An 18368-nucleotide genomic window follows, 5' to 3' on the forward strand; every position below is an offset into this window, starting at 1 on the left:
GATTTTTTGTGGCCCGCGGACCCATTTTGAACGATCATGAAAAATGGCCCGTTGACCACTTGTAAAGTGATTTTATACTTTAATCTGTTTTATGCTAACTTATTTTTCTATTTTTTCTTTAAAAAAACTAATGATTTATTAATATTTTGATCACCATTTTACGGCACAAATATTTTGTTCAAAAATCTTAATAATTAACACAATTGCATACGTTTTGATTAGAGTGAAACTAGTAAATATCGTCCAAACTTTCTTTAAACATATTTGGAAATGTTTATAAAATGTTCAAACTGACTAAGGTAGAAATCTGTAATAATTGCAAAATATAAGTTTTCCATATTAATTTGAAAGTATTAATGACCCTTTTTATGAACTGACCCTCAAACTTACTTTGCACTTAGAAACCTTCCCTCGGGATTCGAACTCATGACAGTTGGATAACGAATCTGATTGATTACCATCTGATTCAGGCAGACAACATGATAAATTGGGAAAATAAGGCTGCTGCAAATATTTTACAAAGCTTTTGTCTACCAACCCTCTCTTCCTCCCATTATTAAAAATTGGCCTAAAAAATCAGGGCAAAAATGTTTTTTTTTTATTATTTCAAAATATCAATGATTTTTAAGTGAAGTCAGCTGAATTCAATTGAAATGCATTCCTCTGCGTCTAGAATCATTTTGAGCATGTTCGGATTCATTCAAAAATAAATTGAATTTTAGTAAATTTTCGATAAGGCTGGTACAAATATTTTTAAAAGTTTTTGTCACCCCCCCCCCCCTCCTTCAAAATTGGCCCGAAAAATCAGGGGGCAAAAAAATATTTTTACAATAAACTTCAAAATTTCAAGGAAAATTCAAGTGCAATCAACTGAAATCAAATTAAAATACATTCTCCTGCGTTTTAAATCATTTTTAGCATGTTTGGGTTTATTAAAAAATCTTAAGATTTTTTGAAAATTTTCGATGCAAAATCTTTTTTTTCGATACAATTTTTGTTTTTGTCAGATCTTAGATTTTTTGAAAACTAATGATTGCAAAACAACTGAACTAGTGTAAAATGCATTTTAAAACACTTTTTTCATTTAAATGTGAAGACTATGGCTTGTTATTTAAATTTTAATATTTTTTTTATTTTTTTGCACCCCCTTGACCTCGGCCAGGGCCGAGGGACAAAAACTTTTTTAAATATTTGCATTGGCCTAAACAGTAAGGCAATAAGTTTTTTTTCGATAAAATGTTTTTTTTTCGTCGAATCTTACAATTTTTGAAAACAATGATTGCAAATTAACCTGACGGGTGTTTAAAACATAATCCAACATTGTTCTCATTGAAATTTTGAAATAGTGGCTCTCAATCATTTTTCTTTAATTACACCTAATTCGAAGATAAAATTACGCCGTTACATTAATTGTTCAGATTACATGTCACCATTTTTGAAATATATAAAAAAATAAAAGCTTAAGTATATTCAACCAAATTTGTATCTTCAAATTCCTAAAACAATAAAACCAACAATAGTGATAGAAAACTGTCATTTTGTGTTTTCTATTGTTTTAATCAACGAAAATGTTAAAAAATAAATGAACTTTCAAAAAACTTCAACTGATTTTTTCAAGTCTTTTAAATTAAAATAATTGATTATTTTCAAATAACCTATTTTATGAATTTGGCCCGCAAACTCATTTGAGCTTCAAATTTGGCCCGGCATTCAAAAACATCGAGCACCCCTGGGGTAAACCAATGACACAAAATAGCTTCTTTGGTCATAGGGAATGCCTCCACATAGTTTGAGCCAATTAAAAAAATATCGGCCAAATTCGTAGAGATTTGCTCAGAGGGCAAAAAAATGATTGAAAAATTTTTTTTTTTGGAAAAAAATATGTAAAACTGGTTGAGTATACTATTGAGAAAACATTGTTTACGTTTAATATTGCATTTATATTCGAATTGGACACTTTGGGGTGTTTGCAAATTTATTTTTTGAGACCACAGAAACTGATAAAGACATGCAATTTGGGTAAAACAAATTTTTCCATGAACTCATTGTTTTTTTTACAATTTTTCAGTAGTGGCATAACTATTTAAAAAAAAATTTCACATCATGGCAGTTATGCTACTACTGAAAAATTGAAAAAAAAACAATGAATTCATGACTAAGTACTGAGCTACTTACATTTTTCTTGAATTTATAAAACCATTTCCAAGTGTTTTGACATGCCGATTGACATATTTGAACATTTGGAAAAGTATGTAGCTCAGCAAAATTTTCATGTATAACGAAATTTGCGAAATATACCTGATAAGCCTCATCAAAATTTCTTGAGTTTTTATTTTTTATTTTGGAGGAATGAAGAATTGTTTTCTCAAAGTTTATTTTTATTTTTTCATGCAATTGAGTTGATAAAAATATTTTAGATATGAGTTTTAGAGCAACAGTCAGTCAATGCGTTTATTTATGTTACTTGTAATTAGAGATTGTTACTTGTAATTTTAATTCAATGTTTTTTTTTGTTCAAAATCCAGACCTAGACTTCATATTTTTGAGAATTTTGAGTATTTTTAGCAAGCTTATCAAAATAAAAAGAAGCAAAGCTGGAAAATTATATGTAAATGCATCCGATTTTTAGTTCTTGCTGACTTCATGTAGAGTACACCTTTAGCGCCAACAAACAGATTTTATTGAAAATTGTATTTTTTTAATTATTCATTCATTCATTATCATTATCAGAACCATTATGTTTTGAGCAGTTTTAGAAAGGAAATTTTAAAGGCTTTTGAATTAATTTATTTCATGTAATACGAGTCGTGCGAAATTCAGCCGAAAACAAATGTTTAAAAAAAAATGCAAATCCGAAGGCCAGTGCACTATTTTATTACAAACCACCAAGTCCAAATGAAAGCAGAGACAATTTAACATAATAATTTAAAGAAAAAAAAAACAGGTGTTTTCCATTTTTGTCCGAATTACTATCACACATTTTTATATTGTAAATTTGTGTATCTCGGTCTTGGTCAAGATCGACAAGAGGAATGAATTATTTAAAAAATAAAGCATAATCTTTTAATTCTTTACGCAATATGAATCTAAAAAACTTTTCATATTATGACAGTTATGCTACATATTTGAACATTTGGAAAAAATCCTCGACTGGGACCGGAATTCCGGATTCACCGAAACTGGCCAAAGTGGCCAGATGACCAGCTACTAAGTTTCTGACATTTTTATTGAATTAATAAAACCATTTCCAAGCGTTTTGACATGCCTAGAGCGTCCAATTTTCCTGGATTTTGATTTTCCCGGGAAACGGGAAAAATATTTTCGAAATCCCGGGAATTTTTTTTGAACAGTCATAAAATTTATGTTTTCATTATATTTGTTATGTTTTCAAGCTTAAAATCATAGAATTAGCTCAATAATATTAATTAGTGATAATCTACAATTCAGTCTAAACAAGGACGACAGTTTTTAAATAGCTTAAAATAAATTATATATGGATTTTGTTTGTTCTTTGTTGTGCTTTGAATTTAAAATGAACTACAATTTTCAATTCCATTGTTATTCAAATTTAATAAGTCTTTTGTAAATATATTTCTTTTATATATTTTTTTTATATGACATGACTAGTCTAGATCTAAAAAAGTTAGAAAAATTCATTGAAAATGTCTAAAAAACAAAAAGCGACAACAGATAAAATTATACCAGTCAGTGTAAAATTTTAAATAAGTTTTGAATTTCTTGTTTTATATGAAACATATTTTACAAATTGTGATTGATGAAAAAAAAATTGAAATGAAATGGAATTCCGGATTCACCGGAACTGGCCAAAGTGGCCAGATGACCAGCTGCTGAGTTTCTGACATTTTTATTGAATTAATTAAACCATTTCCAAGCGTTTTGACATGCCGCTTGACATATATGAACATTTGGAAAAAAAATCCTCGGCTGGGACCGGAATTCCGGATTCACCGGAACTGGCCAAAGTGGCCAGATGACCAGCTACTAAGTTTCTGACATTTTCATTGAATTTATAAAACCATTTCCAAGCTTTTTGACATACCGCATGACATATTTGAACATTTGGAAAAAAATCCTCGGCTGGGACCGGAATTCCGAATTCACCGGAACTGGCCAAAGTGGCCAGATGACCAGCTGCTGAGTTTCTGACATTTTTATTGAATTTATAAAACCATTTCCAAGCGTTTTGACATGCCGCTTGACATATATGAACATTTGGAAAAAAATCCTCGGCTGGGACCGGAATTCCGGATTCACCGGAACTGGCCAAAGTGGCCAGATGACCAGCTACTGAGTTTCTGACATTTTTATTGAATTTATAAAACCATTTCCAAGCGTTTTGACATGCCGCTTGACATATATGAACATTTGGAAAAAATCCTCGGCTGGGACCGGAATTCCGGATTCACCGGAACTGGCCAAAGTGGCCAGATGACCAGCTACTAAGTTTCTGACATTTTCATTGAATTTATAAAACCATTTCCAAGCTTTTTGACATACCGCATGACATATTTGAACATTTGGAAAAAAAAATCCTCGGCTGGGACCGGAATTCCGGATTCACCGGAACTGGCCAAAGTGGCCAGATGACCAGCTGCTGAGTTTCTGACATTTTTATTGAATTTATAAAACCATTTCTAAGCGTTTTGACATGCCGCTTGACATATATGAACATTTGGAAAAAAATCCTCGGCTGGGACCGGAATTCCGGATTCACCGGAACTGGCCAAAGTGGCCAGATGACCAGCTGCTGAGTTTCTGACATTTTTATTGAATTTATAAAACCATTTCCAAGCGTTTTGACATGCCGCTTGACATATATGAACATTTGGAAAAAAATCCTCGGCTGGGACCGGAATTCCGGATTCACCGGAACTGGCCAAAGTGGCCAGATGACCAGCTACTAAGTTTCTGACATTTTCATTGAATTTATAAAACCATTTCCAAGCTTTTTGACATACCTCATGCCATATTTGAACATTTGGAAAAAAAAAATCCTCGGCTGGGACCGGAATTCCGGATTCACCGGAACTGGCCAAAGTGGCCAGATGACCAAATACTGAGATTCTGTCATTTTCATTGAATTTATAAAACCATTTCCAAGCTTTTTGACATACCACTTGACATAAATGAACATTTGGAAAAAATCTTCGACTTAGACCGGAATTCCGGATTCACCGGAATTGGCCAAAGTGGCCAGATGACCAGCTGCTGAGTTTCTGACATTTTCATTGAATTTATAAACCCATTTCCAAGCGTTTTGACATGCCGCTTGCCATATTTGACGATTGCACCCATGTACCAACATTGGGTCATCCGATGGCCACTTGGAACCGGTCTCAGGGTCCTCGGAGGCCTTGGCCATAAGTAATTGCATAAGTAATATAAGGCATGTTTTATAAGAAAATGATAAAGTTGGGCGTTGTTTCATGTCAAAAAAGAATTACAATTATACATTAGTCTATATTGGCATTAAAATAGTCCTATGTCGATAAACCATTATTTATTTCTCTCAATTAGATGAACCCATATCGATAAAACATACCCGTGGTCGAAATAGTCACTAGGTCTATAAAACCTAATGTCATTTTTCATCTTTATAAAACTCTTTATCAATATTGCTTGCTCATCTGAGAAAAAAAAACATTGCTGGCTCATCTGCTTTATGGCATCACGACCGATTCAAAAATTGTCCTCATATCGAAATACCCGATTGATAACCTAAATCAATCCGGATAACAGACTACCTATTTAGTGAAAACACCGTCCGCTTGTTTGCCGCCTGCAAATTCACCTAATTCTCACACGTTATCAAGGCAATTCTGATTGAACGGAGTTTTACCAATTCTTGCACTTTCTCCTTCCTTTCGTGCATGCGATGGCCAGCAGAGATGCTTGGTGCTGCGTCGCGGCACGTGGAAACCAACCAAATTTTCAAAACTTTCAGCTTGTCTGAGGTCCAACTTTCAAAATTTACAAGAAAAGTATCAATGTTATTACATCATCGTTTTCCTCAGAATGTCAGCTACAAGCTAAATGTAATCTTACTAGGCTTTTATCGAAAAATAACGGAGATATGACGAGCGAAAGCAAAAAACATAGATTTTCAGTTTTTCGGACATTTTCACGGAAATTGGTCCAGTTTTCACAAAAAGTCACCAAATCACTCCAAATTTCACCACAACGTAGATTGGAATGTGCACAACAGCGTGAATGTATTTATTTTGCCAAAATTTTTGTTCCTGATTTTTTGGCGACGCAAACGCAAAAAAAGAAATTTTCCCCATGGGGCTCCAACTGGGTGTGTCGTTAATCAAGAAAATTAGCAAACTATTTTGTCTGCCACGCAGGCTTTTCGGTTTCCTACAAATACAAAAATATAAATGCTTTTTGTTCTAATATAGCATCCAAGAATGCGCACAGACTACAAGAAAACCTTTTTCCAAGCCATGCAGTTTTATTCATGCTTTCAAGAGATCTATAGAGTTTTTATAAAACACACAATAAAACATTTATGTCTCACGATGCTCCTCAATAATACTCCTGACAACCTCCTAAAATGGTCCATTTTGGTTTTAATGTTGATTTAACTCGTCTTTAACTCAGCATGTAGGACTAAATGGCATTTCGTTGAAATTTACTTGAGAACTCTTCAGAATCTCTTTGAAACTTTTTCAAAACTAAAATTGTTACTTGGGTAGTTTTAATCTCGGCACTTCCATGCTACCAGCCTTTGGTAGAAGTGAAGAGAAATTACCCATGGGAGATATCCTTACAAAATGGAAGAGAATATAGAATGCAATTAACAAAAAATCTTGAAATCAGCATTCATTTCTAAAATACCAAATTGTAACTTTTTAGAATTTTTCAACATATTATTCTATTTGTATTTTTTTTTTCTCATTGTTGGCCTTTGAAAATCAGATAATTAGTTTCAAAAAATTAAAACTGAAATAAAAGTTTTTTAAATGTATTTCAAGTTATCTTCGGAGTGGTTCTCTACGATTTCACAAAACGACTTTTCTTTGTATTTTTTTTAATTTGAATGAAACTTTTTCCATGCATTTCCCAATTTTCGATATTTAAAAAGCATTGGAAAGAAGATCTCTTGAAATTTAAGAAAATTATAGGGTTGGAAGTGTGACTTGTTTCATGTGACTTTGCCAACGTTGAAAGAAAAACAAATTCTGGGGTAAACTTTGGCTATGTTTTTCACAAATATTTTCTTTATTATATGTAAAAATAAGTATGCAGTTATTTTTGTACTGTCTCAGACTATGCCTCTAAGCATTTTTAATAATTTGAATGATAATGGTTTTATTCTAGAGTAGTTTTTTTAAACAAGCAAAAAAAAATAACTGTAAAAACATGAAAAACTAAATAGAAAAACTTTTTTTTAACTGAATGTAAATTTTCAAAATACACATTTTATTAATTTCGAAATCATTTGATTTAATTTAGGGAACTAAAAAAGACATCTTTTGAGCCATAGTGCGTGATGGTGCAAAATCTGGTTTAAGAGATATGATTTTTTTTATAAATAGCGTGTTTTGGAAAATGACGAAAACCTGGACAACAAAATATTTAAAACATTTTTGAAGCAAAATAAAATTTGCAATCGATAAGTACTGCGCAAATTGTTTTTTTTTTTGAATATAAAATTTAACGTTTTCTAGTTATAGCTACACCCAAAGGAAAAATATATATCAAAATCTGCAACAGTGGATTTGCTGCAGAAAATGTTACATTTTATAACATTTTTGCAGCAAGCTCATAGCTCATTTTTGCCCGCGTGTAAACATGTCAGCGATCTGCAGTTCTCACCAACACATATAATGCTGGCGCGTCCCCGAGCAACTTTTTAAAGAGAAGAATATGTTGGTGCTCTTTCTCTCACAATTCATCAAGCGTCCATGGCACGGTGGTAGCGTGTCGGATCAACAACCAACATGTTGGTGAATCAATCCTCGTTCTGTTAAGATTTTTTTTGTGCAATACAACCAAAAAGCCGTCGGTAATGTCGATAATTGTCGGTAACGGGCAAAAATGTCATACCCAAAAAATCAAACCATCCACATTAACGACCCCCGGGTCTTCTGTGGTCTCTATTGCAAGTTTCTGCTCGAACCTAAGAGTCCGAAGGCTTGAATGGGGAGAGCACCCAAACCTCTTTCTACTCCAAGGAACCTTCCACCCCAGTGTTTGAACTGACGACCTTTGGATTGCGAGTACAACCGCCGCCAGCGATCCCACCGGAGTAGGCTTGGTTTGGTGTGTTGTTTGTACTTATGGCATGGAAACGACTCCTACACCTGGAATGACTTAACGGCCTAACAACCAAGGCCGGGACCGACATTTTACTTCCTGATCTGATGGAAGGTTGGAGCAGATGGGAATCGAACCCAGAATCATCCGCTTACAAAGCGGACAGCGTAACCATTCGGCCACGCACTGCCACTACCCCTGTATCGCAAAAAATGCATGAAGACAGTTTTGATGCAGATTCTGATATACTTTCATGCCGCCATGCATCACAATCATGCGACCGCCGTTTGGGTGTTGCTTTAAGTATTTATTTTTGATATATTTTCATGTTTTTTTAGCATTTTAAAAATCCTTCTTGAAAGAAAATTACCTCTGAAAAAAGATGTTTGATTAGCTAAGAAAATTTCCAGCTATTTTTTCTTTGAGACTTTGCAAATCGAGCATTTCGTTTCTGAAAAACAGCCTCACAAAGTATTCGAATCGATAAAAATGAGCAGGGTTGTTAAAATATCAAAATATCAGCTCTCAGCAACTACAATTATCCCGCCTGAATATTCATGCCTCAAATACAGCTGCTCTTCTTTCCTTATTGAAACTCTCAGCGCCGAACATAGCCTAACACGTTTTCGTGTTTACATACTCGCGATTGACATTTCCCTTTTCTCTTTCATTCCCGCTTCCACGATCATCCTACCGCAACAGCGTTTAACCACAAAAGCCGCTATAAAACCAATTTTGCAAAGCAGTTTAACGGGACGTCATTCGCGGTCGGCTTCTAATCGCCATCTCGCGTTCTCTCATTGCAGTTTTCGGAGAGATTGAGAGACATAGCGGTGAGAGCGCATAGTCGTGGAAAAGGGGAGGAGTGATAGAGAGAGAATGACATCGCTGGGAATCACGAGACACAAGAAGAGATCTCACAAGCTATAGTGACGGTCTCTATGCTCTCGGATATTTTTGGTGCAGAGATAATCAATTGATAGCTTTTCTATCACTCATTTGCAACACTGAAAATGAGTTTTTCCAAGTGTGACCTACACAGAAATTTAATTTTGGAAAGTTAAAATTTTGGTTCGTTGAACATCACCTCTTTTTTGAGTAATATTACCTAAAATATGTGAAAATGATAATTCCAGAAACTGCTGAAAATTCACCAGTTCCTTGAGTTTGCAATTTTTTTTGACACAAAATCTGTCACCATTCCCTGATGAATATTACCATCATTTGTTTCTGTGTAATTATCCTTTAATTTCAACTGATGATATCTTGGAAACTGTTGGTCCGATTTTCAGTGTTTCAAATGAAACTATTGTGATATATTCTGATGTTTCCAGTAAAAATAATTTAAAAATTTTAAAATCAAGCTTTACTCAAAAAGTCTACAAATAGATTATTTTTCCTAATTTCATAGTTCGGACCAAATTGTAAAATAACTTTTTGTATGAAATGGGAGTTTGCTTCGAAAAGTTATTTTAAATTATTTAAAAAAAAACATTACAAAAAATTTGAAACATTAAAAGATACGAATTTTGGAAATTTATTTTTTTGTAATACCAAGTTAAATAAAAAACGGACATTTATTTTCCGTGTACCAATTATTCCGATAAGTCTTAATCAAAACCTACAACTTTGCCGAAGACACCAAATCGTCAGAAAATCCTTTCTCAAGGTACAGAATTTTATAAATTTACATACCCATTTTGCATGACCAGTCCACAAAATTGTATGGAGACTTGTATGAAAAAACGAACCACGCAAAATTGATTTTCCGAAAAATGGTGCAGTTTTGGATCTTTGGTGCCTCTATAAAAGTTGTTGCAAATGGGAAGGGGCAACTTTTTGCTTGGTTGAAAATTAGGGTGGTTCACGATTAGGGTGTTTTCGAAAATCTAAATTTTCAGGAATATTTACGGCTTGTTTTTGTCTTCTAGAATCTAGAATTGCAAAAGCATGGACGAAGTTTCATCCAAATAAGTCCAAATCTGTAAGTACATCATTAGGATCAACAGGCGTAACAGATTTCCAAAAAAGTGGTTAATGGATGGTCCCTAAGTAATGACGCAATAATATTTTTTCGCGAAAAAAATCTTTTTGCGGTACCGTAAACCGGGGTGCCTTTGATAGGATGTCAATTTGTTTTTCTAGAATATTTTCCAACAGGTAAGGTTTTTCTCAAGAATATTATTTTTAAAACATGTACTGGGGTAGACCACACAAAGTCCATGCACTATTTCGGAAAAAAAGTTTTTTTAATAATGTTTTGAAAATTAGTTACCTTACAAATTCTTAGTTTTAATTCCGGGGTGACTTTGATAGTCATAGTTTTTCTTGTTAAAATCATATTTAAGATGTTCAAACTTTATTTGTACGCTAAATGTACCATCACTTAAGTAGCTGATATAGTTTTTAAGAAAAAAAAATCAATGTTTATATTTAGTTAACTAAGTGTGTAAGCTTTTTAGCAAAATACATATAAATTTTAGGTAAAATTGTTAAAAAGTCGGAATTTTGCCTGAAATTTGTTAAAACTAGTTTTGTTTGTAAAATGATCGATTTATATTGTATTTTATACTGAATTCGATTCACGAATCACAAGTTTTCACATTTTACATGAAATTTGTTCAACTGAAATTGCCTATAAATTTGGAATTGTTTTTTAATTGTGTTTTAAAAACACATATTATTTATTATTTACAAACTTTTTTAACCTTCTCCCAGTGGAAAATTGTCCAAAGAATCCGAAAATGCATTCCGTTTTCCAATTACAAATCATGTTCATTGAAAAAATAAAGACACTTTGAGAAGTTCAAAATAATGACTTTCATCAACATTTTCTTAACTATATTTAACTATTTTTTTAAACTTGTCAAAATTTTATGAAATGTTCTTCTTGAGGTACTTTGAACACATCTTTACCACGGTCAGTATGATTCTAAACCATTCCGTACGTATTTTAATTGTACTCTTCATTTTGCGGAAAAATCGCAAACCTATCAAAGTCACCCCGGCTATCAAAGTCTCCCCGTTTTATGGTACTGTACATTGAAATTTCACAATAAATCTTATCATTTTTAAAGTACTCTAACATGCTTAATATGATAATCAAAGTAGGGAAATGCATTTCAAAATGTTTTCTGTAAATTAGACATCTATTTCCATAAAAAAATGGGAGTTTAAGTAAAAAATTGCAATTCCGTCGTGAAACTACTTACTTTTTCTCTCATTCTCGAGCGACGAAACGGCCTACTTTTTTCTACCTTAACTATCAGAATGGAAATACCAATACCTTTCAATATTAGTGCTGAAAATGTCTACTTTTCGACATAAACTTTGAGAACCTTTTAAATCCTAGATAAAAATACTTTCAAAAGCAGAGCATTGCCTTTAAGATATCGATACATTAATCATTGATATTCAAAATAGAACTTATTTTTCCAAAAAAAAAACAACAAAGAAAAATTTGCACAAATATGCGAATTAAAGTGGACTACAGCTCCAGCGACCAAAATGCATTATTAACCAGATCGCAATCTGAATCCGGGCTGGTTCTCCTCTGCCCCGAGCGACTTTAAAGAATCAACAGTTTTGAACCGGTTAAAGTGGAACTGCACAAGGATCAGTACTACTCCTCCTTCGTACATCCCTTTCTTGGCCCAAGTCCCCCAGTCACGCTAAATCGAACAACTAAGCTGGCATTAAATTCGGTGCCATATCGAGAGAGAGACACAGAGAGAAAATGCCGGAAAGAATGGAAACGGAGGAAAAACAAACCCAGATCCGGCTCCTCCGCCTCCACACTTTTCACGGTTATTTATTCACCCGGGCAAAGTTGGCAGTGCAAGAAAAAATACAGCAAAGAAAGATTCAAGCTAAGGATTCCAGGAATTTGCCCGGAACCCGGTCACGAACTTCACGTAAAGTTGTAGTGTGTGGGTGGAGACGTCACATAAGGATGGTCGCGGAACGGAAGGAACAAGGATAACTGTTGCTGGCACACACTTTTCTGAAAATTTCAAGTTTTTTAAGTTTTATTATAAGATATGCATTTTTGCTACATGTACCCTTACTTGGTTTCCTTAATTCCTTAACACACTTCCAAGTGCTCAGCTTTGGTTGCAATCTGACCCAGGTCATCCGTGATGGCTTTAGAGATGGTGGACCCAATATAAATTATACATAAATTTTGCTAAAAGGGCAGCTTCCAGCACTGACAGTGATACATGATTTTACGCTCCAGGGCACCATATCATTGCTGCTTTAGGATTTATAATATGATTGTGGTTTTCCATAAATTAGCAGCAATGGGAAGCTTTTTCTTGACTGATATTCATTCATTAAAACTTTAATTTGAGTATTTTCTAAATTGCTATAGTTTAATAACCCAAGAAGGCGCTTTTTCAACACAGTATTTAAAAAATATACCTCATTGAAACCACACATTTCAATCCCACAGTACATGCTGCCAATTTAACAAAGTCTGAACTTTATTACTGCCCGAAAGCACTGAGCCATAAAAACGTCCCATCAAAACTGCATCTTCCCCGCGCGCAACAAAACTTAAATGCAACACACTGCAACGTTACACCATCGAGCCAACTGGTTAGTGCTCATATAGTGCCTCGAATGCTAGTCATCGCATATGCTGCTGATTTATGGCAAGTAAGCAACTTTCTTCGCCATATCTCTCTCTCTCTTTGTTCGCGGCACCACTAAAATGTTACACGCTTAAAGCACCAACCCCCCGAACGCGAATGATTGTTATGGATGTTGTGCACCAGATATAGTTGCGATATAGGTAGTGTACCGGTACTTACATACCCCGGGATTTTGAGAATAACAGTAACACTTCCCGCTGCGAGCTGCGATGCCGAGATGGCTTACCTGTGAAGAGGAGAAAGAGAGAAGGGGGGGGGGATACATTTTATATTAGTTTCGGTTCATGATTCGCTGGAACATTACACTGGGGAATGAGCGAACATTGAAGAAAAGCAACAGTTATTATAATGTTTTCACTGACAAAATAGAGATTTTACAATTTTTGGACAAATGTTTAGCTAAAAATATGAAGTGTGTTATGTTACAGACATGATCAAAATTACAATTTTAATTAACAAAATCGAATAATATTATGATCGATTTTATTTGAAAAAAGGGAAACTGGACGCCAGTTTAAATAAGACTTCTCTCCATAACATATCAATTTATGAACTCAATAGTACGAAAATTTCCTTAAAATTGTGTTTTAAAAACTAGTGTCCTGATGTCAGAATGATCACCTTAAAGTTTTTTTTAAGAATTGAATTCGTACGGATTGGTAAAAAGTATAAACAACAATGTTTTATTGATCAAAACGCTAGTTTTTTTGTGTTTGAAATAGTAGTTTATGCAACAAGTTGCAAAAAGAGGATTTTTTCAGCACGAGTCGTACATTTATCCAACGAGGTTCACCGAGTTGGATAAATACGACGAGTGCTGAAAAAATTAAGTTTTGCAACGAGTTCCATACAACATTTTTTGCAATTCCGAAAAACACCCATTCAGTGAAATTTTAAGTCAAATTTTCATGTATTTTGTCAATAAATCGTTTAAATATTTTTTTTTGAAAAGTGTTGCTTTTCGAAACAAGTGCTGAAAAGTTCAACTTTTCAGCACCCATTTCAGTGCTGAAAAGTGTTGCTGTTCGATTCTGTTATTTTTGGTATAGAAAAGTAGGCTATTTCGTCGTTCAAGAATGACAGGAAAAGTAAGTATTCGATGGAATTGCAAAAATTATAATTCCTTTGATGAGTTATTATCACTCTGACTTTTACTGGTGAAAGAATCAATTAATCAACATAAAAAATCACGATGCTTTCAGTAGATTTATATGTATAATTATGCGAATCAAGCCAAATCGTCTCATATGAAAGTATAATATAATAATGAAATGATAAATAAAGTTTTTTTAATGGGCGTTTTATTGAATGTTTGGCCCTTTTAAAATGTAAGACTTGATTTAGTTCTTTTTTAAAACATCGTTTTCGGAAAGATCGAAAAATTTCACGAATTTTTCAAATTTTAACATTGAAAATCGGAATTGGGTTGTTTGGGTGGAACATAGAAAATTTAAATTTTCCTGTTTCTTTTTCTTAAAGTCGCTGTATCTCAGCAACCAGAGTTCCAATCTTCAATGTCTCTTAGACAATTGTGTAGCAAATTTTCTGAACTTTTCAAAACAAAAAAAAATTAGAAATGGTCACTCATGATCACTATTTTTAAAATTCGAAAAACTGCAAATATTTAATTAAAATCAAACTTTCGGTGGCATAATCTTGAAAACGAAGCCCTTTATCAAAATATCTGTAAAGTACTTTTCGGTTACAAATATAAATTTACATAAAAAATTATGTCAAAAAATTAAAATCAATTAAAAAATCGGCAGAAAAAAAATCGTGTACCTACACCTACCTACCTACATATTTGCCGAAGACACCAAATTGACCAGAAAATTCACTCAAAAGTTACAGCTGTTTAAATATTTACGTACCATTTTTGTATGGACAGCTGCCAAAATTGTATGGAGACTTGTATGGGTGAACCAATGACACAAAATGGCTTCTTTGGTCATAGGAAAGGCCCCACAAAGTTTGAGTCAAATAAAAAAATACAAAAAATAAAAATGGTCGAAATCGGCCGATTTCGTAGAGAATTGTTCTAATCAGAAAAAGAGCTAAACTTAATTAATTTTTATTTTTTTATACTTTTTAAGGAACTCCAAAAGACATATTCTGAGCCATGATGATGCAAAATCTAATTCCAAAGATAAAATGTTTTGAACAAACAATTTTTGTGAAATATCGAGATTGTGTTCAAAAAAAATTCAAAGTATCATTCTGAAAACACAACAAAATTTTAAAATATATTTTTTATTAGCAGAATAAAATTTCCAACCGAAAGGCTTCATCCATAAAGTAAGTCACGCTAAAATTAGCCCTCCCCCCTTTGTCACGCTTTTCCTGTACTTATAACAAGCAATGTCAAACTTGCTCAGACCTCCCTCCCCTTCCCCCCCTAGAGCGTATCATACTTTATGGATGACGTCAGTACTACGCCTTATTTTTTTTGTAAAGAGCAATTTCAGAAGTTTAAACATTGAATTTTGATTTAGCCACCCTAAAATAATATTTTTGACTTTGACTGAAAATTGAACAACCAGTTCCTGAGGTACAGCCTCACAAGTATTTCGAATCGATGAAAAAGAGTTTTTTTTAGTGTAATTTAATAAGCCTGTGATTTTCAACTGACGATATCTTGGAAACTATTGGTACAAATTTCAATGTTAAAAATAGAACTTAAGTGAAACTTTCCGATCTTTTCAAAAGAAGAATTTAATTTTTTAAACTTTTTCTTAAATATGAAATTTTAAAATTTCGAAATTATTGTTATTGAAAAATTCACAAAAGTTTCTTTCCCATTTATATCTAAGCCTTTTATTCAGGAATAATTGTATTGATCTTCGTAATTGAAAAACGGGTAATTCTCCGCCAACTCACACAGCAGTTGCCCCGACCCCTCTTCGATTTGCGTGAAACTTTGTCCTAAGGGGTAACTTTTGTCCCTGATCACGAATCCGTGGTTCGTTTTTTGATATCTCGTGACGGAGGGGCAGTACGACCCCTTCCATTTTTGAACATGCGAAAAAAGAGGTGTTTTTCAATAATTTGCAGCCTGAAACGGTGATGAGATAGAAATTTGGTGTCAATGGAACTTTTATGTAAAATTAGACGCCCGATTTGATGGCGTACTCAGAATTCCGAAAAAACGTATTTTTCATCGAAAAAAACACTAAAAAAGTTTTAAAAATTCTCCCATTTTCCGTTACTCGACTGTAAAAAATTTTGGAACATGTCATTTTATGAGAAATTTAATGTACTTTTCGAATCTACATTGACCCAGAAATTTTTCATTTTAAAATTTCGTGTTTTTCTAACTTTGCAGGGTTATTTTTTAGAGTGTAACAATGTCCTACAAAGTTGTAGAGCAGACAATTACAAACATTTTGATTTATAGACATAAGGGGTTTGCATACAAACATCACGAGTTATCGCGATTTTACGAAAAAAAAAGTTTTGAAAAAGTTGGTCGTCATCGATCATGGCCGTTCATGGTCACCCGCGACAAACACGGACGACGAAACAAAGAGAAACGCAAAAAGTAACTTTTTCAAAACTTTTTTTCGTAAAATCGCGATAACTCGTGATGTTTATAAGCAAACCCCTTATGTCTATATATCAAAATTTTTTGTAATTGTCTACTCTACAACTTTGTAAAATATTTTTACACTCTAAAAAATAACTTTGCAAAGTTAGAAAAAACACGAAATTTTAAAACGAAAATTTTTGTTCTAAATGAAAAAATGACCCTTCTGGGTCAATGTAGATTCGAAAAGTACATTAAATTTCCCATAAAATGACATGTTCCAAAAATTTTTACAGTCGAGTAACGGAAAATGGGAGATTTTTAAAAACTTTTTTAGTGTTTTTTTCGATGAAAAATACGTTTTTTCGGAATTCTGAGTACGCCATCAAATCGGGCGTCTAATTTTACATAAATGTCCCTTTGACACCAAATTTCTATCTCATCACCGTTTCAGGCTGCAAATTATTGAAAACACCTCTTTTTTCGCATGTTCAAAAATGGAAGGGGTCGTACCGCCCCTCCGTCACGAGATATCAAAAAACGGACCTCGGATTCGTGATCAGGGACAAAAGTTACCCCTTAGGACAAAGTTTCACGCAAATCGAAGAGGGGTCGGGGCAACTTTTCCCGATTTCGTGTGAGTTGGTAGAGAATTACCCAAACGCAACTTTTGGTATCCAAATATATATAGGTCAGCGATGAAATTTTGATGTTATCACAGTTTTAATGAAAAAAGAGAGATTTCGTCATGTTCCCGTTTTCGCACGCGGTGCGTCGAAAAAGCCAGTGTTTTTTTTTTTTTTCAAAAAATCATATCTCAGAATCCTGTCAATGAAACATCTCCATTTTCAGATATGATATATAAAGTTGTTATTTTAAAATTTTCAGACATAGGCACTTTGGGCCCCCGAACCTTCAAAACCACCTTTTCAAATATAAGACTAGATTTTTGAAACTCCGAACTATTTAACTCTTCACGCTTCAAAAATGGTTCATTTCATTTGCGCCCAAGAGAGCTGAATCGGTTAAAATAACGCGAAGTCATGATTGTTTATGAAAAAAAATTGGTTTTTACGAAAATCGTCAAAAATTGCCATTTTTTTGGGCCACTCTAATGTGGCGTAGGTCACCCTAAGGGGAAAAGAAAAAATACTGGTCTAATTATTTCGGAAAAGGAACCCCCAGTCCAATTTTGAGCCCGATTCGTGGGGAATTGCTGAGAAAAATATTGTTTCGACTTCTTGTAATAAAAAAAATCTGAATGAAAAAGTAATGAAAAAAATAAAAATTCCATTTCAATTTTTCAACGAGTTTAAACAAGAATCTTTATAACATAGGGGTAATTTCATCTATCGAAAAATGCAAGAGTTCTAAAATTCAGCGAAATTGGCAGCACAAATTCAAATACAGTCATCCCTCATATTCGGAACAGTTTACAGATCGGCCAATGTTCAAAAAAACTTAATAATAATAATAATTGAACTTAATGATTCGCTTTAACCTTCATTTGAAGGCTTTTCTTGCGATCTTTCGAATGCTATATCGAACAACTGCAAATTTTAACTTTTATATCAACTTTTTGAAGAAAAACTTTGACCCTTGAAATCCACAAATTCGGAACACTTTTTTCTTACGGATGTAAACAAAGTTTGGATCTCTCCAGAAGTACATTTTTTCTACAAAATAATGCCTTCACGCAGTGAAACCAACGAAACTCAAGCTTACTTATGTTTTATGAATGGTCTGATTACATTTTTTGTAAAAATATCAGATAAATTCAGGTGTTCCACAATTGTGGGAGGCACAAAAACATCCCACAATTATGGAACAGGCAATTTGGAGGCAGTGTTTTGCTTCTCTGGATAAAATAGTCTTGAAATAAGGTTTTTTGTTCAAAAAGTACTACT

At 33.5% G+C, this 18368-nt stretch overlaps 1 protein-coding gene across 3 annotated transcripts in view; it reads right to left on the bottom strand.

The window, feature by feature from the left end:
* The window catches only part of LOC120416738 (5-hydroxytryptamine receptor-like), a 341954-nt gene that overhangs the window by 220719 nt on the left and 102867 nt on the right, over nucleotides 1–18368 (bottom strand). The window lies entirely within an intron of this gene.

This window comes from Culex pipiens, chromosome 2, assembly GCF_016801865.2.
Source record: "Culex pipiens pallens isolate TS chromosome 2, TS_CPP_V2, whole genome shotgun sequence".
In the NCBI taxonomy this organism is placed as follows: domain Eukaryota; kingdom Metazoa; phylum Arthropoda; class Insecta; order Diptera; family Culicidae; genus Culex; species Culex pipiens.